The 26,029-nt window shown below is 34.8% G+C and overlaps 3 long non-coding RNA genes across 3 annotated transcripts in view; 1 reads left to right on the top strand and 2 right to left on the bottom strand.

Moving 5' to 3' along the window:
- Positions 1-25,932, top strand: part of LOC125617504 — a 34,070-nt gene extending 8,138 nt beyond the window's left edge. Inside the window, exon 2 of the long non-coding RNA XR_007348555.1 lies at positions 19,337-25,932. This is a non-coding gene — a long non-coding RNA (uncharacterized LOC125617504). The remainder of the gene's footprint in view (positions 1-19,336) is intronic.
- On the bottom strand, positions 1,106-26,029 carry LOC125617505. The gene is made up of 4 exons (XR_007348556.1): positions 26,003-26,029; positions 8,947-8,951; positions 2,523-2,528; positions 1,106-1,242 (listed from the first exon to the last, which is right to left on the bottom strand). It is a non-coding gene; the product is annotated as an uncharacterized LOC125617505 (long non-coding RNA).
- LOC125617506 lies at positions 19,115-22,889 on the bottom strand. Its single transcript, XR_007348557.1, has 3 exons — positions 22,845-22,889; positions 22,344-22,347; positions 19,115-19,249 (listed from the first exon to the last, which is right to left on the bottom strand). It is a non-coding gene; the product is annotated as an uncharacterized LOC125617506 (long non-coding RNA).

Here is a 26,029-nt window from a genome sequence, read left to right as displayed (position 1 = left end):
CTTAGGGGAAGTTTGTGTAAATAGTATAAAGACCATTCTTATGTGTTCTTAAATCTTCACTTTTTCTCAGAGGCCAAGATAATGCCTATAAAACCTCCTCTGTATGTATTTGGGGAAGGAGGGTGTGGAGAATATGGAAGGGGTGGAAGAGGGAGGAGGGCAAGGAAAGTGCTAATATGCAGCTGTACTTTTCCCAGATTCTAAATCTTTCCTCAAGAAGTTTTGCTTGTCGTGGAGTAGATGATGTACAAGTGAAATGAGTAACATTGGTGAATGATGTCTTAATAAATGGTGGTAATGATGAAATTCTAGATGACATTTATTGGGTCTTTGCTGTATGTCAGGCACTGTTTGAGGTGCCACACTTCAATCTTCCTAATAGTGACATCACTCTGGAAGTGGCAGAGAACCTAAAGTAAAAAATAAAAAGCAATGAAGCTTTCATAAAAAGGCAAGAACAGCCAGTTTAAACTAGAAAGGTGGATAGTATCCGTGGTATACTTTCCTCAGATTGAGGACATGAAGTACAGGGAATGTTTGGAGAGAAAAGTTGGAGTGCAGGGTGGGGTGTGTGCCTGGAGAGATTGGCTGGGCCAGCTAATTGCTTCCTGATTAGTCTTTCCCCACAGGTAAGAGGGAGCCTGGAAATAGTACACTAAGAAACTATGCTGGAATGTTTTGGAAATGTGCAAAAATCTGTTTTCAAGCTTATAGCAAACTACACTTTTAAATAGTGTTGAATTGTAGGTTGAAGTTATTATGCAGACATGTTTTGGTTCCCTTGAAAGCTGCAAAACAAGGGATAGCTCTTGCTGCATCTGTAAATAGGCTGCTATCTGTTTTTCATCCTTTTTGTAGTTGTAAAGAATCATTCATGCCAGCATAGTTTAATGAGCTTCAGCAGCTGTTAAATGGAATTATATATTCTGTTCAGTGAGGGCCTTCTAATGCTGCCATTGTCTCTTGACCATCTTGGTATCTTCTCTAGCACCAGAATACTTCTAAATCACAATGGCCTGAGTTGTTCTTAGTTCAAAAGATTCTGAGGTTGAAGTCAAACTGGACCTGTAATGAGAGAGGCTATTTTGGCAAAGGTAGCCACAATAGAATGTTATTTTTTCTACATCACAGCTTCCCTCTTTACCAAGGACTGTGAGGAATGCTAGAGGAAAAGTTTATTTATAATTTTCTAAATATTTTTAAAACTAAATTATTATCTACCAAATTACACACAGGTCCAAACTTTCAATCTTTGAAATAGGAAATAACTAACTCCATAGATAGCTGATGCTGAGGGAATGGAATGAGACTTGGTTCTTCTCTTGTTCCATAGCTGTTATTCTTAGAGATTCCTGGACATGTGTTGCAGTATGAGTTTAAAGATTTTCAACTTCCAATATATTATTGCTCTAAATTCAAACTTTAACATTTAGTCTTCCTAAGCTGTTTCTCTGAGATGACCACTTTTCTCTAGTGCATTCTAAAAAGTGCCAACTCCCCTTGTGCCACCAGGAAGTCACTCTTCATTCTGGAGCCACCAGGTTCTGCTCTGGGTCTCTGATATGCAGGAGGCCAACCTGTTCTAGGCTGATCTCAGTGGGATCTGCCCCTTGCTATGGGATGGAACTGTTTATAGCTGGTACTTTTTGATCAAAAGGAAATAATTCCAGGTTGGATTAACTGCACAAATCTCTCATCGCCCAGGAGTTATAAAGCTCTGTGCTTCTTCATACACAGGATGACCCTCTTGTCAGATATCTAAACTCTCCTTCTTTGAAAGAATATTTACATTTTTTCCACAAACATTTCTACCATAATTTTGCCATAGGAAAAAATATCTACTAGGCATATCTCACTATCTGTTACATGAGAAAAACAAACAACCAACAAACAAAGAGGTCTATGACTTTCAGGTTACTATAAATAACTTCTAACAGATAAATCCTGGTGAAGTGCTCATTTAACCAATTAAGTGATATTTAAGAATCAAACAGAGAACTAGAGAATAAGCACAGGAAACAAAGATACTTTATGAATAAATGTACACAGATAAATTGCAGTTTCATATTCTTAGACTTCCATTTTTACATTTTGTGTTCTATACGGGCCTTCCATAGTTTTTCATTATTTATAAATTTGAACTGTTCATCAAATAAGTGTTACATTAATTCAATTGTGCTATTCTGATTATCTGTTACATCTCTCCACCTTTAAATTTATGGCAATATATACATTGTAATCTCTTCACTTTTACAACTCTTCTGAAGAGGAAGTTATTTTGATGAACAGTGATAAGAAAAATATCTCTACGCAATAAAACACTGCTTAGTAAAAGGAGAAAAGCATGAGAGTTTTCCATGTCTTTGTCTTTATTTATAATACTAAGGAGATGTTGAAAATTTAGGGAAACTGTTCTGGGTCTATAGTTAGAGCATAACTTTCTGCCAACACAGGATTTTTCAAAGTATTGCTCAATAACACATACTCTGGTGCCATTCAGCCAAATTAATCTCTCAATTAACAAGCGTCTTATGTTGCTGCACAGATCTTCTCAGAGATATGTAATAAACAATCTAAATTCAAGGACTGCTGCATGAATGGTATTTATGTAGCTTAGCTACAAACATTTTACTGTCTTAACATAGTGGACATTTAAGATGAAGACTGTCCCTGGCATTGTACAAGCACAGTAGGAACACTGGCCTGCTGACTAAACAAATATGATTGCCAAAGTGAATTATTAAATTCCAAATGGACTCACTAGAGAATGTCACTCCTTTTTCTCCCACACAACTTCCTACTTTTTTATTAGATTTTTCAACTCTTGCAGATAATTGCCTTATTTTGCTAGTCCTTACTATAGTGGTTTCCCACTGTTTATATTTTAAAACTAGTACTTGGATGAGTTTCATTGAAGCAGAACAAATAGCTCTGTGTATGCATCTGTGCAAATATCCACTTAAACTTGCTTTATTAAAAGTCCCAGTGAACTTTCAGTCTAATTGTTGGACCGACCTTGTACCACTGCTGAGACAATCACATCTTCTAGCCACTGTTACTTTTCTAAACATGGGTGACTTCACTTCAGTATTTCCTTCAGAAGACTATTTGGGAGACTCCCTTCCAATAGAGGAAGTGGGTTGATGAGAGCCAGTGTTCTCATTCCAGATCCTTCACATCTCTGGAAAGCTGCATCCTTTGTAGAAAATAGATCTGTGTGTGTGCCAAAGTGTAACCCTGACGTTCGTCAGGGCATGGGGAGGAGGTCACATATTCCTTGTCTGTTTCAGCAGTAATCCTCCCATTTGGCAGGAGTTTGAGAGGAAGTACTTAACAATGGGATTTTATAAAATTCTATGTAGTAAAGAATGTTTTTATAGTTGAATGGATCTAAGGAAATTTTCTTTTTCTCCCCACCCCCCTCCATAAGTGGAGGGTGTTTAAGAGTAATGTTATCTGTGGGTTTATTGGGAATATTTGGATGTTTTATTGAACCTTGTGGAATAATTTTTCCATTTTGTCATTTCCGTGAAAGGTAGTCATCAGAAGAAAGAGTTGTAGCTTCTTAACTTCATACTGGTCTCAAATGTTTTCTTGAAGGGGAATTAGAGAGGAAGTAAAAGTCTCTCAGGACAGTAAATTTATCCAACAACCAAAGTTCTTTTAATGTCTCCAACCTTACCAGAAACTATGAAGTTATTTTCTTTTACATGTGCATTGTAAGATTTGGTAGTTAAATAAGCTTTAAACACAAATAGCTTTCTATTAAAAAATAAAAACTGCACAAAGTAGAGGAAAAGATATTGTTATCATCATCCCCCTTTGCTTCCAGCCATGTGAGGTCTCCAAGATAGCTGCTGACAACACACGTCTCCTGGATCTGGTGTCCCCATCAGATAGTGTCAGATTATCTGCAATTACTATAGAAAGTTAGAGGATAACTTCTGAGGAATAAGGTTAGATCTCTTTCCTCCAAGACCTACTAGGTTTATACATCCAGTATACAAGAATGGCATAGGTCTTCACTAGCCAGTGACCCATGTCACCATAACAGAGCAAAAGTTACCCTTTTGTGGTTGAAACATTTCAGTGTCTGCTAGGGAAAAAAAGGGAAGCATAATATCACCAGTGTACTTTTAAATTTATCATACAGTATATTTAGACTGTTAATTTCTAGTCTCTAAAAAATAATTTAATTGAGATTTACTTGGTACAGGATCATCATAACATTATAAACTCTTCCTCATGGTAGGGGCATTAAGTTACTTGGTCCATAGCTTTATTGAATAGTAATCCCACCCATTGGTCATATAGACAGTGTTTGGATGTTTTCTGAGTCAAGAACTAATGCCAACATCACATTTTGCACATATCAAATTAATCTATTCACTTGATAGATGCTTATTGAGCTTTTGCCCACATAAAGATATGGCAAAGAACAAGGCAGCCTCCTTATGTAAAGGAGTTAACATTTAAATGAAGATAAACCCTGGAGACAGTGATTGCATGAGAGAAATTATGGTTGAGTTGCTGCTGAGAGTTTTAGGAGAAAAGGTATATACAGAAGGTCTGTAGAACTTAGAATCAAGAAGCAGTTCAAAAAAATACATTTGAACATATTGAAAGAAAGACAAGCAGATCCTGGGCAACTGAACCAGTGGAGCAGATACCCCAATAGCTAGAATGTGTGCAAAGCATGGAGGTGTGGAAGGCAGGCCCTGGTCAGAAAGAGCTGCAGGTGGGTCTTCTGTTTTAGTCAATGTGAAAAGAAGAATGTACAGAATCAGGGAAATGTGGCATGGAAAGGCAGGCAGAGGAAAATGCTTCAAAGGAGGCCTTCAGAAGAGGAGGAGAAAAGTGAAGCTAGAGTGTGAAAAAAAGAGAGAGAGAGAGAGAGAGAGAGAGAGAGAGAGAAAGAAGGAGGAAGAAGTCAACAGTATCAACAGCTGAAAAGAAATGAAGTAATTAGCCTTGAGCAGAAAGGTGTCTTTGTATGAAGGAGGATGAGAAAACATTAGAATAGATTTGTAATGGGATGCAGTAATATTGGGTACAGAATATACTTTATTCTGCAGGAAGTGATGTAGGTCACAGCTAAAGGGAATGAAAAAAGGGAGGAAGGTGGAGATTCAGAAAAGCTGCTGTGAGCCTAATGGCCTGATGTGGTGGGCACATGACTGTTATGCCAGAGACTGACTTGGGAAACTGAGACAGGAGGCAAGCCTCAACAACTTAGTGAGGCCCTAAGCTGGGGATATAGTTCAGTGGTAAAATGCCCCTGAATTCAATCTCCAGTACCAAAACTACAAATATAAAAAAAGAAAGGTGGGCATGCTCTGTGCTTCACTGAGTGATGGCTAAAATTAGAAGCCATAAATTTGGGGTAGTATGTATTTACTTTGTGGCATCAAGTCAAAAGTCCAAAATATAGGCAGAAAGAAGAAAGACTATGGGCATGGGAAACTCCACGTGAGAAAGAAATTTTCCATTGTTTGGCATGTAGGGCACCATAGTTATAAAAAGGGACATGATAGAGGAGGTATTTTGAGAAGTTATACAGTTGCCTTATCTAGAAGAAGTAGCTTTGCTCCCTTTTCCTCCTGTTAACAGTTTGGCTGTGTCATGACTTTTAACTACACAGAGCCCACAAATCTGACTCAGCTTTATGAGAGTTTGGAATATAATATGTTGTTTCTTTGACGACTCATTCTTATTTCCCTCTTTGCTCTAGCATTACAGTTGGAATGTACACTGCAGTGGTTAACTATTTACAGTGGTATTTGATGTATTTGGCCCCATTTAGAAATGAGTTAATCTCCACAACCGAATTCTCCAGATAACTGAATTTTATCCCATTTAAAACTAAAGAAATAAAGCAAGACTATTTTGAAGATGTATTTCTGTTACTTGGTTTCTCTGAAAAGAGTAGTGGACCTTATTTACAGCAGGTTCTTGATGACTTTCAGTTTGGGCTGTAAACATCAATTAATGGAGTCCACCTCTTGCATATAGAAGCCTTTGATTTGGGGGTTTTGGTTTTGGGCACTCACTGATAATCTCACTATGACTAAATTGTGCCTTAGAAACAGGGATTATGTCTAATACTTCTCTATCCCCTACAGCACTCAGAACAATGCCAATAGAAGGTCCATAAATACTTGGTTTATTTCTTAAGATAGCACAATTCTTTTAATGTTGGCTCACAGTTCTTTTAATGTTGGCTAAAAGCATATTAGCTTTTTTCTTTTTTTTTTTTTTTTTTTTTTTTTTTGGCAGTCATCAGTATTATTCAGGTTGGGCTTAGTGGCAATTAAAACTCCTTCCACTGTCATATGAATGTCCTTTTGCCCTAGTTGGTGCTTGTGTAGCCCATTTTCTGAATGTGAATAAGTATTTACACTTATTCCTAATATTTCACAAGAACTACTGCTATGTCACCTTTACCTCCATAGGAAATTTGTTAGAAATGCTGCTTAACTTTTGGTTTGACTTGACCCATTGCACTAATATGTCTAAGTCCTTTGGGGTCCAGATTCACTCATTCAACATAATAACTAACTTCTTTAATTGTGTGTTGTATTGGGAAAACCTTTTAATCCTCTCTTAGCTTAATTGGAGATATTAATAAATAAAGATGAAAATTAAAATGTTGTATAGGGAATGTCCAAGCAAAGATAAATAGCCGTCAACACTCTTCTATGTTAATCTGTGGTAATCAGCTCTTTTAGGGTACATTTAGTCAGCCATCACGAATCTCCCTGATTGTATTAGGGTTCAGACTAAATTTTTCCACAAGGACATCTTGAGACTTGTTCAAATAGACTTTGCCTAACAGATTTTCTCTCTCCATCCAGTAATCATATTAAAAAGGGAGGAAATAAAAATCAACATCCATATTATATAAATATTGGCTTGCTTTCTCTCCCAGATCCTTCTTAGAAAAGATAAAAGATAATCACTGATCTAAGGCAGAGGATTTCAGACATTTGTTTATTCATCTAATAAACATTTATTAAGCTGTTACTCTGAGCCAGACACTGTGCTAAGGTTGGTGATGCAGCTGTGAACAAGTCGGATGTTTTCCCTGCCCTCCCTAGAAATGTCTGTTATTGCCAGGCTCTCAAAGAGGCCTGTGGGTGGGGTGAGAGAGGAAAGCAGCTGCTGGGTAAGTGGTGGACAGAACAGAGCTGGGAAATAGGGTGTGTAAAAAGTGGAAGCTTTTTAAGTTACTGAGATTCTAAAATCAAATACAGCCATCAAGGTCCAGACAGATTGGGAAACTTTGAACTATGTAACAAATAAACCCTAAGAAACTGAAATTTGGAGCAGCTCACTTTCTAAAACATTTAGTATTAATAGACTTCATGCCCATAATTCAAGTGCATACTAAGGGTAGATTTCACACATTCTAGTTAAATGCTCTAAAAATGGCACTGTCATCTAAAATAAATGTCTTTGAACTTAGAACTGCCATATAAGAATTTTGATTCTTTAGCCACGGGGGTGGGGGGTGGGGGGGCATAGCAGAACAATGAGTCAATTTTTTACTACATTGCCTAAGACTCATGTTCTTTAGTGAGTTTTCAGAGAATTGCTTGTGTAACATCCATCTCTCCCACTGTTTCTCCAGAGGGCTCATATTAATCGTCTTCTGAAAGTCCTTCTTTGTTTAGGTGTGTGCTATACCTGTGTTGACTCTTATCCTGATTTCTAAGTTATTTATATTCCATGCACAGATCTCCAGAGGACTGTCGAGGGGAATCATAAAATAATCTGCCCAAGACTCCTGTTTAACCCTAAATCAGTTTGGGGCAGCTCATCTCTGAGTCTAAAATTGGGTAGCCCCCACAGAAAGAGTGGGGGGGAAAGGAATGTTTTTTTCTTCCCTTGGAGCTTGCTTCCTGCTGGAGCCTACTTCTGGGTGCCCAGCTTTCCTTCTCCCTTCTCTATATGGATGCTACATGGAAGGGTGATTGTGCTCAAACTCAGAAGCTACAGGTGAGACCTCAGTTGCCCAAAAGGAAATAAATGTTTTCTTTTTCTTACTATTGCTGTATTATTCTACTCTCCCTTTATATTTTCTTTCTGGTCTATTTACTTCTTGGACTACTTTTACTATTTTATTTCTCCATGTTTTAACTTCCTATATAAATGTATGTCACACTTTGAAAAGGAAACCCATCTAAATGAATTAGACAAATATGTGATGCCAGGTACACACAAAGGCACCCCCTTGGTTCATTTAGTTTCTTGGTCAAACATCAATTTAGTAAGAAAGAAAGGCCTTACCCAACCCCTGCTTTCATCTGACATAGCTGTCTCTCCCAGTTGATCACTTAACCTGCTGTATTTTCCTTTGAAGCATTTATTGCTACCTGTCAATTATATGTTAATTTCTTAATTGATCATATTTGTCTCCTTATGAATACCACGATATCAATGACTCACTGATAGAGCCCTATAACCTAGAATACTGCCTGCTACATAGTAAACACTGTAATGTTTCTCAACAAAGAATACTTAATATGTTTTGATGATTAAGAAGCTTGATGTTGGGCTGGGGATGTGTCTCAAGCAGTATCGCACTTGCCTTGCATGCGCGAGGTGCTGGGTTCGATCCTCAGCACCACATACAAATAAACTAAAAAATAAACATTAAAAAATTCTCTCTCTCTCTCTCTCTCTCTCTCTCTCTCTCTCTCTTTAAAAAAGAAGCTTGATGTTTATCTTAATGAGAGTTGCCATTACCATCATCTCTCTTAAGGCTAAGTATACACTGAAGTTCATTGCTTGCCCAGTGTCACACAAGTAGTAAATGGAGCCAGATTCACACTATTCATGTGACCTGATAAATGTCTCAAAACAAAATATGAAATTAATTACAAATATTATTGGCATATTTTTATTAAAGAAAGTATAATGAACACAAAAGGCAATGTGTTAAACCGTGTCTGTAAGCAGCTCTTTATTGAAATGTGTCAACTCCATACCAGAATGAATAAGGTCAGGATATTGAATATAAATGAAACCTGCAGTTATTCTGAAAGTTGCATCTTTAGTTCCTCTCCATGAACTTCTAATACTATCACTAAGGAAAAGAATTTGATTTTACTCTTCATTTCTTTGTCCTACTTCTAAGGTAACTGTTTGTTCTCAAGATTTAACTAGTGTTGCTTTATTTTCCTCCCTTTTGGGGATAGAGGAGATGTTGGGGACAACTTCTTACAAATTTCTTAGTTCTGCCCCTTTCAACCTCTGAGATGGATTTTGCTGCCCTAGACACTTCAGCAATTAAGCTAGAATTGGAGCCAGTTGAGTTGTGTGTAGACATTTGAACTTTCTCTTATTTCCCTTAGAAACTCCTCAGCCTTCAGATAGATTGGAAAGAAAATAAATGCACAGATTTCACATGAGTTTTCAAATGATAGGATTTCAGCTTTTTTCAAAGTTTTTGTTTGTTTTTTGCTGGGGAATAAAGTAGACTGGGCTAGAAGCTTTATTTTGTAAAGATAACAAAATAGCATGTTATTTTATCATGAGGCTTTTCATTATAAGTTTATTTTTTCAATTGAGACAAGCTTTGAATTTTAACATAATGGAAAAAATTAAGATCTGTGGTAAATTTAATCTGCGTTTGTAAACACATTTATAGACAAAGATTAAGTATTGAAACAAAGTACCAGAATATTTTAATACTAATTATTGTAGAAGTTTTCTTCGTTTGATTCTACTGGGTTCTGTTTTACATCAAAAGAAAACATTGTGTCATGTTAATGTATGATAGCTACAAAAAAAAAAAAAAAAACAAAACTACACAAGGATACCACCCTCAGTGCTGTGAAGAGAAATCATTGTCAGACTTTTCTTAAAATATAAAAAGTCCCCTGTTCAGGTTTAACTGAATATAATAAGCCACTGGAGAAACGTTTATATTCTTGCTACTTTTTAAAAAGCAGTCAATTATTGTGTAGCAAGCAAACATCTTTTTAAAAAAATTATCTACAAAGAGCATTATATCTTTTTATCTAAGTCTCATCATTGTGAGACTCAGTGCTTTCCTGTTTATCTTTGTCTTAAAATCTATTGAGGCATTTAGAAAATAGTAACAAAAAGTGCCCAAAGAAAAACGATGTGTAATTCTACTATTCTAACCTGAATATTTCAATTTCACATATTATATTCCAGTGCCTACTCATTTTTTGTAGACACAACTGTGTGAGATGTTGAAAGTAATTGTGTACTTTTAAAAATTATCATACACAGATATCAAATTAGTGACTTAAGGGACTACTTTATGAAGCAACATCAGCAAATCAAAAGTAGACTTACATTTGGCTTCACACGAATATAACATTCACTGCAACCATGCCAACATTATGCATATATTAAAGTTCAAAATGCTAACTCAAAAATTCATTGACCTGAATTTTTAATTATAGTAAAGGCAGCAACCTCTATATTTTACTATGTGAATTTCTTCTTTGGGGAGCTATATGCTTATAGCTCTGGAAGCAAACATTCTTGGTTTCATCGATGCACATTGAAACATTAATAGACAAGGATTGATAAAGATATATACGTGATCTCTTCAGAAGCAAGTGTAATGCCTACCCATATGGAGTTGGAAATATATTGTGGTAAACATGCTTGTTGCCCATTATGAATTTAAAACCTAAAAGGTAACATATGGCAAATATAGAGACAGTTCCTCTGTCTTTTACAAGTCAATAATGGATAAGCTGTAGAAAGCTCCACTTAATAAAGAGCATACTATCATAATGGAAAATAAAACAAATGGATTAAAGCTTAAACAGAAGGAAATATAGGAGCCATACTAAACCATAGGTTTGAATAGTATGTCTCTTATAGATAGCATAGTTGGGGCTAGCTTTTTAACACAGGTTGGCCCAACATGTCTTTTGATTAGTGTTTAGTCCACTTGACATTTACTGTAATTAGTGATATAGCTGAATTTAGGACTGCTATTCTGCTATTTGTTTTCTATTTATCTTATGTGTTGCTTGTTCCTCAGTCCTTCCTTTCCTGCCCTCTTTTGTTGATATACCATTTCATTCTGTTGTCTTTTTAAAATTATATTTCCTTGAATTGGTGCTAATAAACACTACAGATATTGCAATATTCTTCTTTAATTTGTCACAACCAACTTAGAATTAGTATTGAATTAGCTTTGATAAAAAAATTCTATGTAATTACATATGTAATTATATGTATTTAGTTAAACATTTAGTGTATTTGAAACACTAGAGTTCCATTTACCTTCCTCCATTCTTTGTACTATTATTACCATATATATTATGTGTTAAAACCCCAAACAGAGTATTATATAAGTTTTTCTATAAGAAGTCATATGCCTTTAGGAAATTAAAGAAAGGTCATTAAATAAAATTAAGATGTATGAGTAGCTATTAATTATCTCTAGAATAAATTTATAATCTCTTAAAATTTTGTTATGAACACTTCTGACTCTTATTCTTATCACTTTAAGAAACAAACTTAATATGGAATAAATAATAAGAGAAGTGCTGAGTAATCAGTTGGACTTGTTCATTTGCTCCATGATCAAATCTGTCCCCATCAAATATCACATAACTGTGGTCCTTGATGTTTGCCTGCCAAAAGGCAAAATTGAACTTGACCTCCACAGGTCTTTTTACTGCATTTGAAATCATTTATTGTTCATTGTCTTATTCTATATTTATATATATATTTTTTTAATTTGAAGCTTGTGCCTTTTCGCATCTATTTAGATAGACTAGGCCATGGCAAGCCTTGAGAGACAGTACCCATTTGCTTCTAATATTAAATCCTTGCATTTCTTTCCAATTGAATATAAAAGTAACCAACAGTGCTTTGTGTTATAGTGACACCTGGTGGTACTTTTGTTTTAGCTTTTGTTTTTGAAAATCTTATTTTGTCTAGAACATCTCTTGGAATGAATATTTTATCCATTAGGATGTGTCTTAGAGGCTGCTCCCTTCCTGGCTCTCATCCTCTTTTGTAGAAGAGATTGTGTGGCCAGAAACCATGCAGGAGACAACCAATATACCCTATATTTCTACCTTTGGCTTGAGAAAAATCTATGCCCTGTGTACAGGGGGAAATTAAGGCCAAAAGAATGAAGTTATTTTTACATGGTAATATTAGAAGTATTTGTGCTGATATTTTATGACATGAAGTATTTCTGAGGATGTGTACTTTTTGAGAACATACCTGGCACACACCATAATGTACATAGTATTTTATTTTATCATTTTATAAAAGCCAAGACAGAACTCTAGAGTACCCAAAGTCACAAGTTAATCAACTTGGTTAAATCTCGAGGGAATCCAGAATTTTTAAGTGAACTCTATATTTTAATTTGGACAATGAGAAAATTTACAATTAAATGTTCCAATTTAATTTTTAGATTTACATGCACATTGCATGAATACATTCTCTTTTTGAAAATTAATACTGCCAATACAGTTAAAATCTTTGGCGATCAGTCCTGGTTCTCCCCTCCTTTCCCTACTCCTAATTGCCACCATCAGTTTGGTTTATAGTTTTCTAGATACCCTTCCCTAATACTACTAATACATACATACATACATACATACATACATACATACACACACACACACACACACACAATGTTAAATATAGAAATGGGTGGTTGGTTGCTTACTCAGTATGTTTGAAACATAATAGTATTTGGCTGAAGTCAGTTCATACTGGTAAAGACTTTTCATTGGAGTGACTAGCCTCATCAAAACCTGAACTCATGCCACCAAGTATCATCATAACAATTTGATATTTTATAGCAGTGACAGTTATTTTAAAGTTATTTGAGCATTCCTATAGTAAATATTCAGGATTCAGCTAAAATATTGGTCAGTCTACCATTTTACATTTTAATTTCAAAATAATTATTAGTTTGTATAGATTAAGTCTTCTAATATATATTTCCTATGGCAACAGTGGTAAGAATACCTTCATTTCTGTCACAGTCATACTCCCATCTCCATGGCTATAGCCAACATAAGCCAACTTTTAAATATAAGATCCACAATTTACTATGACTAAAAGGATCAAAATGATTTATAGCCTATAACCCTGTTCACAGAATATATGAAGACTCAAAAAAAAAAAACCTATAAGAAAATTTTGTTTGAATACTTTATAATTTTCATTGAAAATTCACATGTATGTTCATTTAAACACTCAAGCCCCCTAATGTTAAAAAAAAATAAGATTTTTATACTCTTAATAGGAAAGTGATATATTGACAGGCAGCAAAAAGTTATATATATATATATATGAATTCATCATAATAGGAGTATCTTTTCTTGTCCTCTCAGCATAATTACTTAAATAAAATTGTATGCATGAAAGTTTTAAAAATTAAGGAATCTGGGCTGGGGATGTAGCTCAAGCGGTAGCGCGCTCGCGTGGCATGCGTGCGGCCCGGGTTCGATCCTCAGCACCACATTCAAACAAAGATGTTGTGTCCGCCGAAAACTAAAGAATAAATATTAAAAAAAAAATTCTCTCTCTCTCCCTCTCTCTCTCTCTCTCACTCTCTCTTTTAAAAAAAAAATAAATAAATTAAGGAATCTGGAACCCAAAGAATTTTCAAGAAAAGTAAGATTGAAGGTTATGCCATACTAATCATTATAATTTAAAAACCTATCACAAGCATTGTACACAAACAAATATGACACAAACTTGTAGCAATTCCACGCACTATAGAATTTACTACAGGTTGATTTGAGCTACAGTGAGTACCTGAGACAGAAAGATGATGTAAATTAGAAATTCAAAGTATAGCAAATTGTGTTCAAGGAAGAGAATGTTTTCCTGGAGATGAACATGAGAAGGTTAATTAAAGAGGAAGTAGAGTTTCTTAGAATAAAGGATCTATTCATAAAACCATGGAATTTTTTGAGTTGCATAAAGGTCCATGATTTTTATGAATATAGTACTTTGATCTACTTTAAAGAACCATTGTTGTTGATTAGCCATATTTTGTAACATCATAGCAAGATGTTCTATGTTTGCAATTTTCCTTTAGGAAATAATGAATTATATGGAAACTTTAGGATCCAGGGTATAAATAAGAACTAACCAGAATAAGAACTTCTAATGTTACTATAAATGAAGTTACTGTAAAATAAGTACATATTGTTATTTATTGTACTTATAGTTGCCTCATAGTTGCTCCTTAAAGGTTTCCATATAATTCATTATTATATGATGATATGTTTATTACATTATGGGAGTTTTGGAGTTTTGATTTCAACTGGTGGGTGATGTTTCCCTATTAAATGTTCACCTTCTACGCATACAAGATGAAAGTGGAATAAAAGGTGGAAAAGAAAATGGTACCCTAAGCCAGATCTAGACAAGGGAAGGGGACAGGTAGCAAAGTAACTTATGGAAACATGCCCTTAGAATAAGAAACCTCCTCACCAGGTATTTTTCCCATTTGGCTCTAAAAATCCAACAGCAGTAGGAGACCTGGACCTGACTTTAAGAATTAGTAACATCTGGGCTGGGGCTGGGCCTGGGGTGCAGCGTTAGTGCACTTGCCTGGCATGTGTGAGACACTGGGTTCAATTCTCAGCACCCCATATAAATAAATAAATAAAATAAAGATTTATCAACAATTAAAAAAAAGAAGAAGAATTAGTAACACCTATGCCTGAGCAGGGAATGAGCAGCTAAAAATCCTAATACACAAGATACCTTAAGCTTCAAAAATGGTAACAATGTTTTTTCTCCAATGAATCATTCACTGGCTACTTTGAAGCTGCCACATTTTAACTTAAAAATGAGAGAGAAAGCTCCTGTGTATCTGAAAGATGTTCTGCACTACTAGGGATTTTTAAAATCATATAATAGATTAAAAGCTTATAGAGGCCTGGGGTGGGGGATGGGGATGGTNGAAATATAGGAGCCATACTAAACCATAGGTTTGAATAGTATGTCTCTTATAGATAGCATAGTTGGGGCTAGCTCAGTTATAGAATGCAGGGCCCTAGGTTCAATCACCAGCACATTCCCATGCATGCACACACACATTTTTTGAATATGGAATATGCCAAATGTGATCAGTTATAATATACATTTAAAATAAGTGTTTTCATTTAGAACTAAAAATGATCAAATGGTAGTTTACCAGAGATTGGCTTTATGTGACTAAAATGCCTATTAAAGTCAAAAGCCCTGCTAAAGCAAAAAGATTAGATTGCATGTTACGACAGAACTTTCCAGACTTGTCTTTGAGTGGTTAAAATAATCATTTTATGTAACTGAAGTTATTTTAATGACTATATTTAGTAAGGGTGTGGTTCTTTCCAGTTAGAACATTTTAAACTCTTAAATGATTATTCAATATTCAGACCCAACTATTAGGGGCCATTTCCTTTCATTCTTGTCCATTTAAAGACTGTTTACATGGATTTCTTCTCTGTAGTTACATTTTACTTTGACTTTTCTTCACTTGGAATCTATCAAAAAATAAAATTTAAAATTCAGGCTGCCCTCATGAAAGATTAACTTTCCAAGAGATATTGCTGTCATTTAAGGCAAGAGTGTGATGCAGTCATTTCTTTTTTTAGCCATGAATTCCTTAGAAAAGTAAAACAACCTAACTTTGCATTATCAGGGATTTTAAAAACAGCTTTCACAAACTCATATTTTTTATTTTAAGATTAAAAATATTAATAATCATATTCAAATTGTTAATAAATTGCCAGATGTTAGCATCATTCATTCATTCACTGTTTACCAAGAACTTCCTTTAGTGCCAAACAAACCCTGGCTACATGTTGTGATTTTTTTTTAATTTTTTTTTTTTTAATTTTCTTTAAGTTGAACATGGACACAGTAACTTTGTTTTACTTGTTTATTTTATGTGGTGCTGAGGATCTAATCCAGTGCCTCACATGTGCAAGGCAAGCACTCTACCACTGAGCCACAACTTAAGCTCCTACATGGTGTGAATTTTTAAAAAACTAAACTAAGTGAAACAAAACATGGTGTTTCTTCTCAAGTGACTTGGCTTTACAGAGAGGTAGACAAGTAAGAAAATAATTATAATAAAGTTAGAATTCTTTGCTAGAAGAATATGTAGAGTTACAGTAGTGGGGAGAAGACAGGTTCAACAGTTTCTCCCAGGATGGGGGAAGGGGGGCAGGTATCAGGGATGGCAATAACCAGATGAGGCTTTACAAGATAGGACATTTGATTTGGATTTGAAGAGCATGGGTATTCACCAGCTAAAAGGGTAAGCACAAGTGTAAAATAGAGAGTAGGCTTGTGTGATTTGGTCATGAAAAATGTCTTCATCCTTTCATTATGACAGAACTCAGTATTCAACACACAGGAGTTCATAAATGTTTCAGTCCCTTCCCTTTCACATTACCATTGGTACTTCTCAGAGCTCTTTCCTTTATCACTTGTCTTCATACTTAACCTCTCCTGCATGAAAAGCCTTGTCACTCAAGCCAGACTTAAGAATTAGGCAACTTCTTCATCTCCTGAAGTAGTCACTCATGGATTTCTGCTGTGCTTTTTATCTTTCTGCTTTCTCATATTTGTTTTCTCTACGTGCCTACTATCTCTTCCTTAAGTAAAAGTTTTTGTGCTATCCTCTATACTACTAACACAGAAAGTCATCCTTTCCCTATTTTCCTTGCCTACAGAATTTGCTAAAGCAAATTCTCTAAAGTTCAAATATGGTCATACCATTTGCCTGCTTACACTTTTCCTTTGGCCTCTGTAGTTTCGACATACTGCCCAAATCCCTTAGCCTGGCATATAAGGGCCCCCATCTTCCCCTGTGCTTCTCTCTAGCCCCACTTCCCCCTCCCCCTCCCCATGTGCATCTTTTGTTCCAACTGCTGAATTCTTGAAGGGTCTCAGCATACCTTAACTTTGTCTTTCTCTGTGACATTCTTTCATCACTGTCTATCCTTTCCAAATTCCTACTGGCACTATCTTCACTTCACCAACTTTATTCAATATTCCAACCTAGCCTGGTTTGTCAGGCAACTTTTGACCCACCATAACATGTATTACACTTAAAGGTTTATGTGTCTGTCATATCAAGCTTTCTTAAGGGCAGGGATGATGTTATGCATTTCTTACCACCTAGATTTTTAAACATCACTGGTATATGGCAGGTACCCACAAATGTTTGTCGAATGAAAGAGTGATATCCTCTAACAATTTCAGACTATATACTACTTTAGTTTATAGTATAGTGTTCTTAGTAAGTAGTGTTGTTCTGTGATATACAGTATTGACATTCTGTTCTTCACCCAAGTGTTTTGAGCATCATGACCATTTAAAAGGTTAGAAAAGAGTTTAGGAATATAATAACTCTATTTATGCATATGTTTCCAATTACAGAATTACTTCCTTCTAAGTATGAGATTTAAAAAAAAAAAAAAAAAAAACTTAAGCATTAACAATTTGCGATACACCATTTTGTGCACATGATTTTTATCCTAACATTTACTTTTTGTTCATTTGATTGGATTTATAACTACATAAACCATAATGAAGGTAACTAACTTTTACTAAACTGTTGGATGGTCCTCTGTCTGCAGACACAGTTCAGCCATTGTTCTCAGCTCTGTGTGGGAGTGAGATGGAACAAAGTCATATGGTTCAGAGAGTGAGAAGCTAGATTACTTTTCTTCCCACAGTCAGAAAGGAAATGTGTGCCATTTAAGGAGGGGATAAAACTTTTGAGACCATTTTGGAAAAACATAGATATTGAACATCCAATATTAACAGAATCCCTGAATGTGCATGGCCAAAGCTGAAGATTCCAGGAAAATCCTGGATTATACAGAGCAGGAAGGGAACAAGAACTTAGGGCAAGCAAGTAAGAATTGTGTGGCCTCCACGCCTACCCTTTCAGCCCAGGTTTATAAAAGAGCCATAATTTAGTCCCAAGTATACTTTTTTGATCTTTTTTTCCGTGACATATTATAGTAATCTTGAAATAGTGCTGGGTTTCCTGAGGCTTCTACTGCTGACCACCAGCCCCTCCCTAGAGAGCACTGAGCGACAGATACTGTAAACATCCTACACTCTCAGCTGTGGCAAGTAAGAAAGCTGGGAGAAGGCTGTTTACTCTCTCTGCCTTGGAAATCAACTTTGAGGAATGGATTTGGAGTATTTCTATATGTCACATTTGATACTATCCAGTGGTCCTTTATTTATGAGATCAACTCCAAGAGGAAGAAAAAGGTAAATTAATGAATTCATGCTAAGAAACGTAAAATGATTTGTCAGATGAGTTGTCTTTGAACTATCTCACATTATTATTATTTTTTTTAAGTTACCAAATACCCAAGAGATGAAAGTTTTGGTAACTGGTATAAAGCTACATTTGTGGATTGCTGTGGCCTGTTTTATAAAAGCACCAGAACATTAAATGATTGCACATTAGGACAAAACAGTTATCCATTAACCTGAGTTGCATTTAAACATTGTGTTTGACTCTTTTGAAGCAAAAGTTCTGGTGTTCTGGGACTTGCTACTTTATCAGATGCAGTTGGGAGCCCCATGCTTGGAGTAGTAATGATATACAATATGAAAAAAAGCCTGCTATGTAAAGTCTGAATATAGTTATACTTTTAAAGCAAAAATAGGGGATAGTGGGAGATGGGGGTGGCATGTAAGAAGAAAGTTTTAAGAAAAAAATCTACAGAACTAACTTGTAGGTTCAGCCTTAATGAAGAAAATTTCTCCATACTCCATTTCTTCTTCTAGTAAATGATTTATATCAGACATTTATTGAACATATAATCTAGAATTTGACTTACCCAAAATTTGAGTCTTGTTATTTTCTAATCAATATTAAATAAGCCTTCTTTTTAAAGAGAATATTTAAATAATAAAGTATATTCTTATATAGCAAGCCCTTATGAGGTTAATTATATCTGCTTTAAATATTAAATCTTGACACAATTACTTCCATTATACTCTTGGCATATAAGCATCAGTCACGTAAACTAGGACACACTATTGCTTTTAAAAGTATTAAAGGAAGTTTTCATTTCACTTCCTCCCTGTGTTTAGAGTATAAGACAATAGGGAAGATTGTTTCATAAGAGTCTAACAAAAAACTGTGTGTGAATACAGTGACTTTAGCATGTTGTCTCAAGGAAGTATTCGAACAAGATGGTTTTGCAGTGGTAATGGACACTGCTAAAGTGCTTGCTGAGTCACTCTTAAAGCAACCCTCTTATAGACAATGCTCTCCAGTCTTCTCAAAAGAATAATTACTGTGAGTGTTTGAAATTTTGCTTTCTACCAGGAAATGTGGATTACATGGGTGAGGACAAAAGCTGCTGGAAGTGGAAAGAAGAAGGGTCATATGTGTCCTCCTACAGTTATTCCACCTGAGTTAAAAGAATGGAACATTGGCACATTCCAGATCTAAGTGGATATTACCTTTCAGTCATGAATGTGAATGCTTCAAAGCTTATTTAAATATATGCCAAAATTTATTTCATTATTCAAGAAATATTTATGGAACACCTACTATGTGTCAGTTCTAGGCACCAGGAATATAGCAGAACACATGAACAAAACCCTTGCTGTCCTGAAACTTACAGTGGTAAGTGGTGCAAGATTAAAAAAAAGATTGTTTATTCTATGTAAAATTTTTAATTTTATCAAATGGTATTATTGCTTTTTTGAGTCTTTTAAAACCAAATAAATTTAAATATTTAAGAACATACATTTTGTTGTGTATGAGAGCCTGGATATAAACCTACATAATATGTTGAGCTTTTTATTCAGCATTCTTCTTCTAGATATGTTCCCACTGCAGCTAATAATGAGACATAAATAAGTAGTATTCACAAGAATGTTTGCACAGTCACTATTGTGTATATATATATTTGCTGAGATAAATTGTTAAGCCGTTAAATGAAAAGGTATGTTTATGTGTTTATATATTGCATATTATTTACATTCAAATTATTTGCGTATGATACAAAAGTAAACTTTATTATTTGAGATTTTGATCAGGTTTATACCTCTCTAAATGCTGCTAATACAGTTTATTTATCTTTATATTATGTATATTCCTAAACAAATGCTGTAAAGACTTTAAAAGAACAAGATATATTTAAATGTAAACATTTTTATTTGGAAAAAAATGCTTTAATTGATAATTCACTGTAAGCCTAATTGTGTCATTAAACACTCAATGGGAAAAAAGTGTATTTATAGTATATTTTATTTATTTATGAATTCATGGTCTCCTTGTCCCTATTTGTTTAAATTAATAAGTCTTTAATGTGTTTGTGTTTGTGCATATTATGTATGCACAAACATATATGTATAGACACACACACACACATACATACATACATATAATATCTAGTGGTGATCTATATTTATAAACTATTCCAGCTTAGATTTCTCAAGATTTGAATACAGCTTCATTCTCTTGTTCATTTTAAAAATGCAGAAGGCAAGTTCTTAGTCACAACATTTGTTTTGGGGGTATTATTTTGGTTTACTCTGTCATTGAAAAACTGTGTGGTTAATATATAAAAATCAGCTGTATGTCTATATAGCAGTAACAAGTAAAAATGAAAAAATTTAAAGATACTACTTATAATAGTGTCAAAAAAACTCAAATTTCCCCAAGGATAAATCTAACAAGATGTGTAAGTTCTCTATACTGGAAACTAAATATTATTCAGAGAAATTAAAGAAGACCCCCACCACCACCAAATGGAAAGATATACCATTTTCATTAAGAACAGGACTCTATATTCTTAAGGACCTAATTCTCCCCCAGTTGATTTGCAGATTCAGTGCAATCCAAATGAAAATATAAGCAGACATGTGTGTTCATTTGGAAACTGATAAACTGATTCTAAAGTTTAAACAATGAAGAATAATTGAGGTACTCTTAAAGAAAAAATGATAAATTAACCTACCATATAGCAGAATATAGAGTTATGGCAATTATAAGAGTGTGATATACACACAGATATACAGTAGATAGAGACACCACTGTGGTAAAGATGAAACTAAGTTGTACTGAGGACAGAATGATATATGGATCTAAATATGAAAGGTAAAACAGTAAAGCTTCCAGGAAAGAAAATATAGAACATCCTTATGACCTTAAATTGGGTGAAAGTTCCCCTAAAATACTCACATGACAATATTGATCAGAAAGGGAAAAAATCATAATTTAGATAATAATAATATTAAGAACTTCACTTATCAAAAGACAAAATTAAGAAAATGAAAAAGCAAAGCATATGGATGAAGATATTAGCAGTACATGTAACAGAACTTATATCCAGATTATATAAAAAATTCCTATAAATTAATAAGAAAATACAAGCAAATGAAAAATGAGCACCCATGAACAGATAATTCACAAAAACATTTGTAATGATCACTTAATAAAGAATTTATAGGGAATAATAAATGATCAATTAATGTAAATTTACTTAGTCTAATTAGTTATCAAGTAAATGTAAATAAAAAGCACAACTCAGTGCTGAGACATGCCTACTAGAACGAGTACATTTAAAGGAAAAAAAAAAAGCTGTTGTCAAGAATGTGAAGTTACACTGCTGAGGAGATCATAAGATGATATGACCACTTTAGAAAACTGTTTGGTGGATCTCTGCTTATGCTGAACATCTGTGTCCTATGTCTCAGTTGTTACCTACTTCACAGAAAGTTGTAGAATGTTATCCAAATAAATAAGTAAATGAATAAATAAATATAAATGTTCATAACAGCACTATTTGTAATAGCCCCAAATCAGAAAATACCCAAATTTCAATCAACAACAAAATTCATCAATAGTTATGTATTCATATAAGAGAATACCATACAGTGCTGTAACTGAACAGTTTTCAACTTCACCCAAAATTATGTGTGAATTTCACAAACATAAAGTTGAACAAAATAAACAAGACATTAAAGAGAACATAGGTACTATATGTTTCTATTTATGTTACTTTTAATAACAGGCAAAACTGTATCTATGGTGATAGAAGTCAGGGTGTAGTTACACCACCGAGTGGACTGATGAGTGTAAATGGACATGATGAACCGGATTTCTTAGGTGGTGTGATGTACTCACTTGCCTGAGTATTGGTTATAAAGGTGTCCATTTATGAAAACTACTCAGCCTACAATTCATTTAAGCAGTTCTCTGAGTACTATGGTTTGATTAAAAAAATTGGAAATAAGTATTAAAAATATCAATAAAACTATATCACCTGGTCTTAGATAAGGCAGGTAGAACCCTTACCTAAGAAGTCCCTAACATTCAAAACCAGCCTCAGCAATATAGCAAGGCCCTAAGAAACTTAGCAAGACTCTGTCTCAAAAAATAAAAAAGGCTAGAGATGTGGCTCAGTGGTTAACCGCCCCCAGGTTCAGTCCCTAGTACCCAAAAAAAAAAAAAAGTCCCAAAGAGACTTTCTCTTTGTCTCAAAACATAACAATGGTACATATCTTGGAGAAGCATCTTCAAACCCAGGACACTACAGGAGGTCTGAAAGAGAAATATCTGGATGATCTTTAAAATAATCATAATTAAAGAATAAAATTACCTGACTAGAGAAATGCCCTGTGACTTCAGAGTGACTCCAAAGATTCTACAATGTTGAGTTTATCAGAAGCTTTATCACCAAGAAGCCAAATATGTCTTAAAATGCATCCTACATGGCTCAGGTAGAAAAACACTATTTTAACTTGCAAATTTTATGGGGTAAATGAGTTATTCCTATAGTTTAATAATGCCCATTACTGGAGAATTTGACAACACCCAAAACTTGGTTGCATCACTCAGACATTAGAAAGCTATGAATTTCTGACTGTACTAAACAGCTTTCAGCACTAGGCTTAGATGTGTCTTTAAAAATGTCATTTAAACCATCTTTGAATTTTAAAATAATTCCAATACACGTACTAGTCCAGTCATGTGTATGTATGAATAGAGTCAGACCCTGCCTGTGGCTCTGTTTGGATGTGGTAAGTCTCCCTGACATCACTGCAGTTATGCTGGGCTGTTCCACCCTGTCCCACTCCATAAACACCCACTTGGTGAGGTCATCACATTGGGTGGCAGGGGCAAGCAAGTAGATGTGCCCACCTTCAGGAAGCTTCTAGTTTTGTGGGGATAACACCTGATGAGCTTGTTGTTAAATATATGCCACAGTGAGTCTTTATAAAGTCCTCAAGAATAATCTACTCCAGTTCACTCTGATGGGAGTGGAATCTGATTCAGTCAGTTTTTACCAACTTATTCTTTCTCAGGTATTCAGTCAGCTAGTGCTGGGCAGCAGAAAGCCTGGCTTCTATTATGGTAATAATCTTCATCATACCCAGTCATCACAGGATACTCTACATTCTAGGAGCAGTGTCAGGGGTCAAGAGAAAATACTTGGTGTCTTTACTATGTGCTGGGCACTATTCTAAATATTTTGTTCATATTAACAGACTTAATCTTCACAGGTAAATAGTAGGCATGCATATTATTTTTCAGGTGAGAAATCTGATGACAGAGACCTTTTAGGTTACCCAAGGTTATGCTTATAGGGCTTGGAACTGGGATTTCAACTTGGCAGTGTGGTGCCAGAGATTTACTGTGAATCATAACGTGATAGGCACACGTGTCCTCCTCTGTTAGACATTATTGTCCCAGTTTTCGGGGGAACAAAATTGAAGTAGAAAGAATTAAGAAAATGTGGTAGTCACTGAGGTTGTTTACAAATATTCCATTCTTCCCTTTTGGCACATGAGAAATTACACTTCTCCATACCTCTGAGGCTAGGTGTGGCTATGTACTTGCTTTCTTGTGATCATAAGTGCCTAAATTCCTTGCCCAAACTTCAGTAGCTTATTCATGTCAGATTTATGTCTGGAACCCAGGTCTTTCTGACTCAACAGTTCATGGCATTTCACTTAATTACTCTTATGGTATCACACATTCTGCAGGAACCCAAACAACTTAAGTTCTTTCACTTGCCTTCTAATTTTATAATAATAATGAAAGTGCTTACAAGATTTGTCCAGGATTAAGACCATGTAGAAGAAAATTCTGTCTTCCTCTGGTCCATGTGTTTCGTCTGGAGTTTAATATCATGGTCTTTAGGCTCTTGAGAATTTTTTTGAGATTCTGAGATTCAAGTTCTAGCCATGAACTAATTTGTTCTGAGTGTTACACAGATTTCTTGGTACAAGTTGATACATGACTTCACCCTTTTCTAGATTAATTGTCTCTCATTCAGAACACTGACTCTGTAAAATAATCCTATTTTAAACATACGTATGTGTGTGTGTGTATACACACATATATTTATGTAGTATGTGTGTATGTATGTGTACAGGTGCACATGTGTGTGTGTGTGTGTGTGTATATATATATATATCACTTTCTTTATACAAACACAAAAACACACAAAATTATCTAGGTTTGCATGCTTAAACTCTGAATTGTGGGGATTTCCCAAACAGCAGAATCAATTTAGCTATATAGCACTGGTTATCATGACCATGAACAACAGAAAACCACATGAAATTCTGAACATCTTTCCTGAGGATTATTTTCCTGAAACCTACATAAATAGAAGACTTTGGCCTCTTGCATTATTTGAGCTACTGAATGACTTAGGTGACATTAGATGCTCATGTCATAAGGAAAAGACAAAGAGAAGCATTTATTCCCTTAACTAGCAGTGTCACCTAACTAGCAGTGTGTTTCTGTTACTTACCGAAAATGGACTCAGCTTGCTTACTTTAACTCTGTACTTGACACATTTAATCACAAAATTCCTAATCCCTCATTCCATTACTCCTTTAAAATTTTTAAAGTTTGTTCATAATCCTGCCTCATTCCAAAAATGACCAGAGGCAATTTCTATGTATGTATTTGCTTCATCTTGGTAAATACCTATTAATGATACTGAGCTAGCTTTTGTGCAATTATCTGTACAGTGAATAAATTGTACAGGTTGGGTTTTTCTTGTATTTATTTTGAAACAATTGTAAATTTATATTTATAGATCATGTTGCAAAAATTATATGAAGAGGTCCTATGTACTTGTCACCTAATTCTCCCCCCGCAATGGTTAAAAAGTTATAGTACAGTATTGAGAAGCTGATGTTGGTAATAACGTGTGCATGGGTAGTTCTATACCATTTTATTACATTAATATACAGATGTAATCACCATTGAAATTAATGTATAGACTGTTCCATCACCACAAAGACCTATCTATCTTTGTACCCACCTGTTTTTCCTGGCAATCACTAATCCACTCATCTTTAACAATTTTGTCATTTCAAAAAATTCTATAAAAGGGGATTTTTAATGCATGATTTTAAAGCAGTTTCCCATTTGTTAATTAAAAATTAGCTCTGTGTTTAATCTAAGCTTTACTTACTTACAGTTAGTCTTTGGGTTTGTGTTGTATTATTGTTGTGCTGGGAGTGGAAATTTGATGTAAATCCAAACATAACAAGTTTTCACGTAAAAAGATATTGACTTTCCATTTAGAACAATATGGTCATTGACTGTATTGAGCTTATATGGATATGTATTATGTTGGAGAATTTTACAGGATATAACTCCTATAAAATATATTCATTGGTGGCTTAATTAGAAAGCAAAATCCTTTCATGCTTCACCCTAGGTGATAAGTCTCCCATGTTCAGTGAATTAACCTGTGATTAGGTCACAGTCTGTTAGGAACATATAGGCAGCCATCTGGCAAATGGATTGTCATTCTGCCTAAGGAGAAGGAAAATAAAACACTGAGGTAAAATTAAAATGTTAATCCATGCTGAGAAGGAACTAATAAAAACTTGTGATATTGTGTGCAATGATGATACTCAAAATAAATGCAACAATGGAACCTATTGAAAAGTTCATGTGTGAAATTTATTCTTTGAGAAATTGACTAGGGAGGTAGGGTGCCTATAGACAGACAGGGAAAGAATGAAGACAGTTTGTTGA

This window comes from Marmota marmota, unplaced genomic scaffold (assembly GCF_001458135.2).
Source record: "Marmota marmota marmota unplaced genomic scaffold, marMar, whole genome shotgun sequence".
Lineage (NCBI taxonomy): Eukaryota > Metazoa > Chordata > Mammalia > Rodentia > Sciuridae > Marmota > Marmota marmota.
This window is presented reverse-complemented; position numbering and strand designations above follow the sequence as displayed.